Here is a 6,124-nt window from a genome sequence, read left to right on the forward strand (position 1 = left end):
AAACACCAGGTGCACGAAATTACAACAGATCCACACCAAGGCACATTATAATGAAAATACCTCACATACAAGATAAAGATAGCATTTAAAAATCTGTGAGAGAAAAAAACGTCAGATTACTTATGAGGGGAAACCAATATGGAAATCAGCAGATTTCTCAGCCCAGACCTGAAAAGCAAGAGGGGCCTGGAACAATATATTTCAAGCTCTGAAAGAACATGGATGCCAACCAAGAATCTTATTCCCAGAAAAACCTACCTTCAGACATGGTGATGAAATAAAATATTTTCATGATAAACAAAAGTTAAAAGAATTCACAAATAGAAAATCTGCACATTCTCAGCAAACATAACATTCTCAGCAAAATATTTTGTGAGGAGGGAGTGAAAAACAACAATGTAAGTCAGAAAAGGGAGGAACTATGCTAAAGGAAAAGCCCATCAAAGGAGAAACAAAGTTAAGTTAAAAACCAAAAATAAGCCAAAATGAGCAGGAATACAAATCATATTTCAACTATAACCCTGAGTGTTATTGTCCTAAACTCATCAATCAAAAGACGTAGACTAGTAGATTGGATTAAAAAGAAAGACCCAACAATATGGTGCCTTCAAGACACTCATCTCATAGAAAGACATCCACTGACGAAAGGTGAAAGGATAGTGAAAAACATACCATGCACATGGACCCAGTAGAAAAGCAGGGGTCTCTGTCCTCATATCAGATAAAGTGGACTTCAAACCTAAGTTAGTCAGAAGGGATAAAGAAGGACATTTCATACTGCTAAAGGGAAGCATAAATTAGCACAATATAATGATTTTAAATATTTATTCCATGAACAATGGAGTATCTATGTACATCAAACCCTTCTCAATTTTAAGAATTGAACAGACCAAAACACAATAATAGTGGGGGACTTTAACACACTGCTCTTTCCACTGGATAGATCCTCCAAACAAAAATTGAGCAAAGAAACTATAGAACTAAATAATACAATCAATGATATAGACTTAATGAACATTTACAGAGTATTTCATCCATCATCAAGTGAAAATACTTTCTTCTTAGCAGCTCATGGATCCGTCTCCAAAATAGAACACATGCTATGCCACAAAGAAGCCATTAGTAAATACAAAAAAATAGAGATACTACCTTGTATCCTGTCAGACCATAATGGAATACAATTAGAAATCAATAATAAAATAACAAATGAAAAATACTCCTACCCCTGGAGATTAAATAATATGCTATTCAATGATGCAATGATAACAGAAGACATCAGGAAAGAAATAAAAAAATTCTTTGAGGTAAATGAGAAAAATGACACAACATATCAAAATCTCTGGGACACTCTGAAAGCAGTACTAAGAGAAAAGTTCATTGCATTGAGCTCATATGTTAAGAAAATAAATATCAACAATGAAATGTCCTAACATTTCATCTCAAAGCCCTAGAGAAAGAAGAAAAGATCAACACCAAAAGTAGTAGAAGACAAGAAATAATTAAAATCAGAGCTAAAATCAATGAAATCGAAACAATCGAAACAATTCAAAAAAATTGACAAAACAAAAAGTTGGTTCTTTGAAAAAGTAAACAAAATTGATACACCAAAACCACGCTAACAAAGAGAAGGAGAGAAAAGACTCAAATTACTAGAATTCGTGATGAAAAAGGAAAGAACACAACAGATAACATTGAAATACATAACATAATTAGAAGTTACTTTGGAAATCTATACTTCAACAAAATAGAAAATATGAGAGACATTGACAATTTTTTAGAGACATATGATCCTTCCAAACTGAACCAGGGTGATGTACACAATCTAAACAGATCAATTTCAAACACAGAAATGGAATAAGCCATCAAAAGCCTACCAACCAACAAAAGCCCAGGACCAGATGGATTCTCAGCCAAATTCTACAAGAGCTTTAAAGAAGAACTAGCACTAATAATCCTCAGTGTATTCCAGGAAATAGAAAAGGAGGGAACCCTTCCAAATTCCTTCTATGAGTATAGTATCGCTCTGATAACAAAACCACACAAAGACTCATCAAAGAAAGAAAATTTTAGACCCATATCCCTAATGAACATAGATGCAAAAATCCTTAACAAAATACTGGCAAGTCACATACAAAAATATATTAAAAAGACAATGCACCATGATCAAATGGGCTTTATCCCATGGATGTAAGTTTGGTTCAGTATCTGGAAATCAATAAATGTAATTCATCAAATCAATAGAGTTAAAGTTAGGAATCATATGAATATCTCAATAGGTGCTGAGAAAGCATTTGGATAAAATACAGCACCCCTTCATGCTTAAAATACTGGAAAAAATAGGAATAGTAAGAACATACCTCAACACTGTAAAGGTTATCTGTGCTAAGCCCACGGCCAATATAATTCTTTATGGAGACAAACTGAAAGCATTCCCTCTAAAAACTGGAACAAGACAGGGTTGCCTTTTTCACCACTTCTATTCAACATCATCCTTGAAACACTAGCCAGAGCAATTAGACAGATCAAAGAAATTAAAGATACAAATAGGAAAAGAAGAACTCAAGGTGTCACTATTTGCTGATGACATGATTCTATATTTAGAGAATACAAAAACTCCACTAAAAAACTTCTAGAACTCAACTGAATTCAGCAAAGTAGCAGGATATAAAATCATACACTGCTGGTGGGGCTGCAAATTAGTGCAGCCACTATGGAAAGCAGTGTGGAGATTCCTTAGAAAACTTGGAATGGAACCACCATTTGACCCAGCTATCCCACTCCTTGGCCTATACCCAAAGGACTTAAAATCTGCATACTACAGAAATACAGCCACATCAATGTTCATAGCTGCTCAATTCACAATAGCCAGACTGTGGAACCAACCTAGATGCCCTTCAATTGATGAGTGGATAAAGAAACTGTGGTATATATATACAATGGAATATTACTCAGCCATAAAGAATGATAAAATTATGACATTTGCAGGCAAATGGATGAAATTGGAGAATATCATGCTAAGTGAGATAGGCCGATCTCAAAAAGCCAAAGGACGAATGATATCGCTGATAAGTGGAGGATGACACATAATGCGGGGGAGGGAAGGGTTAGAGTTAGGGTTAGGGAGGGGGACAAGTATGGAGGAAGGAAAAAAAAATCAATATGCATAAATCCAATGCATTTGTATTCATAAGTGATGATTCCTCTGAAAGAGAAATTAGGAAAATGACTCCATTCACAGTAGCCTAAAAAAAAAAATACTTGGGAATGAATCTAACAAAAGAGGTGAAAGACCTCTACAGTGAAAACTACAGAACACAAAAAAAAATTAAAGAAAACCTTAGATGATCAGAAGATCTGCCATGTTCTTGGACAGGCAGAACTAATTAATGTCAAAATAACCATTCTACCAAAGGTGCTATACAGATTAAATGCAATTCCAATTGAACTCCCAATGATATTCCTCATAGAAATAGAGAAAGCAATCATGAACTTCATCTGGAAGAATAAGAGACCTCCAACAGTCAAAACAATCATAAGTGAAGCAGGAGGTATCACAATACCAGACTTTAAACTATAGTAACAAAACAGCATGGTATTGACATCAAAATAGACAGGCAGATCAATGGTACCAAATAGAAGACACAGAGATGAACCCACATAAATACAGTCAAGTCACCTCATAGTAGACAAAGGAGCCAAAAATATACAATGGAGAAAAGATAGCCTGTTCAACAAATGGTGCTGGGAGAACTGGAAATCCATATGCAACAAAATGAAATTAACCCCTATCTATCAACCTGCACAAAACTCAACTCAAAATGGATCAAGGATCAAGAAATTAGACCAGAGACTCTGCACCAAAGAGAAGACAAAGTAGGTCCAAATCTTCATCATGTTGGCTTAGGATGAGACTTCCTTAACAAGACTCCCAAAGCACAAGAAATCAAAGCAAGAATCAATAAATGGGATGGACTCAAACTAAAAAACTTTTTCTCAGCAAAGGATACAATCAATAATGTGAAAAGAGAGCCTACAGAGTGGAAGAAAATCTTTTCCACATGTACTTCAGATAGAGCACTAATCTCCAAAATGTATAAAGAACTAACATGCTTCACGCCAAAAATACAAAGAACCCAATCAATAAATGGGCCAAAAAATTTACTGGAGAAACAATTTACAGAAGAAGACATACAGGCTACTAATAAATGTATGAAAAAGTGTTCACATCTCTAGTAATTAAAGAAATGCAAATTAAAACAACTCTAAGATTCTATCTTACTCCAATTAGAATGGCTGTTATCAAGAACACAAACAATAATAGATGTTGGTGTGGAAGTGGGGAAAAAGGCACACTCATACATTGCTGGTGGAGTTGCAAATTGGTGCAGCCACTCTGGAAAGCAGTGTGGAGAATCCTTAGAAATCTTGGAATGGACCCACCTTTTGAGTCAGTTATCCCAATCCTTGGTTTATACCTAAAGGACTTAAAATTAGCATACTAGAGTGATGCCGTCACATCGAAGTTTATAGCAACTCAATTCACAATAGCTAGAATGTACTAACCTTAATGCACTGCAATAGATGAATGGATAAATAATGTTATGGCATTTGCAAATAATGGATGGAATTAGAGAATATCATGCTAAGTGAAATAAGCCAATCGCAAATAACCAAGGGCCAAATGTTTTCCCTGATAAGTAGATGATGATATATAATAAAAGTGGGAGGGTGGGGAGTGAGAGAAGAATGGAGAAACTTTAGATTATGTAGAAGGAAATGAGAGGGAGGAGGCATATGAAAAATTGTGGAATGAGACAGACATCATTACCCTATGTACATGTATGATTACATGAATGATATGAATCTAAAGCATGTACAACCATAGAAACAAAATGATGTACCCCATTTGTGTACAACAAATCAAAATGCATTCTGTAAAACAATAATAAATAATTAAAACATGCATTAGATTTATGAGAATTTATTTTATATTCTGCTACTTTACTTAATTCTTTTATGAGTTCTATAAGTTTTCTGGTGGAATTTTTCAACTCCTCTAAATATAGAATCATGAATTTGGCAAATATTGATAGTTTGAGTTTTTGTTTTCCTATTCATATCCCTTTAATTTCTTTGGTCTCTCTAACTCCTCTGGCTTGCGTTTCAAGGACAATGTTGAATAGAAGTGGTGAAAGAGGGCATCCCTGTCTTGTTCCAGTTTTTAGGGGGAATGCTTCAAGTTTTTCTCCATTTAGAATTACGTTGGCTGTGAGCTTAGCATAGCCTTTACAATGTTAAGGAATGGTCCTACTATCCCTATTTTTTCTAGCATTTTGAGCTTGAAGGGATGCTGTATTTTACCAAATGCTTTTTCTTCATCTATTGAAATAATCATGTGATTCTTACCTTTAAGTCCATTGATGTGATGAATTACATTTATTGATTTCCGGAATGTTGAACCAACCTTGCATCCCTGGTATAAAACCAACTTGACCGTGGTGCACTGTCTTTTTAATATGTTTTTGTATGCAATTTGCTAAAATTTTAAGTATTTTTTCATCTATGTTCATTAGGGATATTGGTCTGAAATTTTCTTTCCTCTATGTGTCTTCGTCTGGTTTAGGTATCAGGGTGATATTAGCTTCATAGAGTGAGTTTGGAAGGGTTCCCTCCTCTTCTACTATGTAGAATATTTTGAGGAGTATTGGAATGAGCTCTTCTTTGAAGGTCTAGTAGATCTCGGTTGAGAATACCACTGATACTGGACTTTTTGTTGGTAGGCTTTTAATGACTTCTTCTATTTCATCGATTGAAATCGAACTATTTAAATCGTGTATTTCCTCTTGAATTAGTTTGGGTGGATCATATGTCTCTAGAAACCTTTGATATTTTCTACTTTTTTGGAGTACAGATTTTCATAACAGTTTCTAATTATGTTTTGTATTTCAATAGTGTCTGTTTTGGTAATTTATTTTTCATCAGAATTTTCAGTAATTTGAGTTTTCTCTCTCCTTCTCTTTGTTAGTGTGGCTAAGGGTTTATCAATTTTGTTTACTTTTCCAAGCATCAACCTTTTATTTTGTCAATTTTTTGATAGTTTCTTTTGTTTCAATTTCATTGATTT

This window comes from Sciurus vulgaris (assembly GCF_902686455.1).
Source record: "Sciurus vulgaris genome assembly, chromosome: X".
NCBI lineage: Eukaryota > Metazoa > Chordata > Mammalia > Rodentia > Sciuridae > Sciurus > Sciurus vulgaris.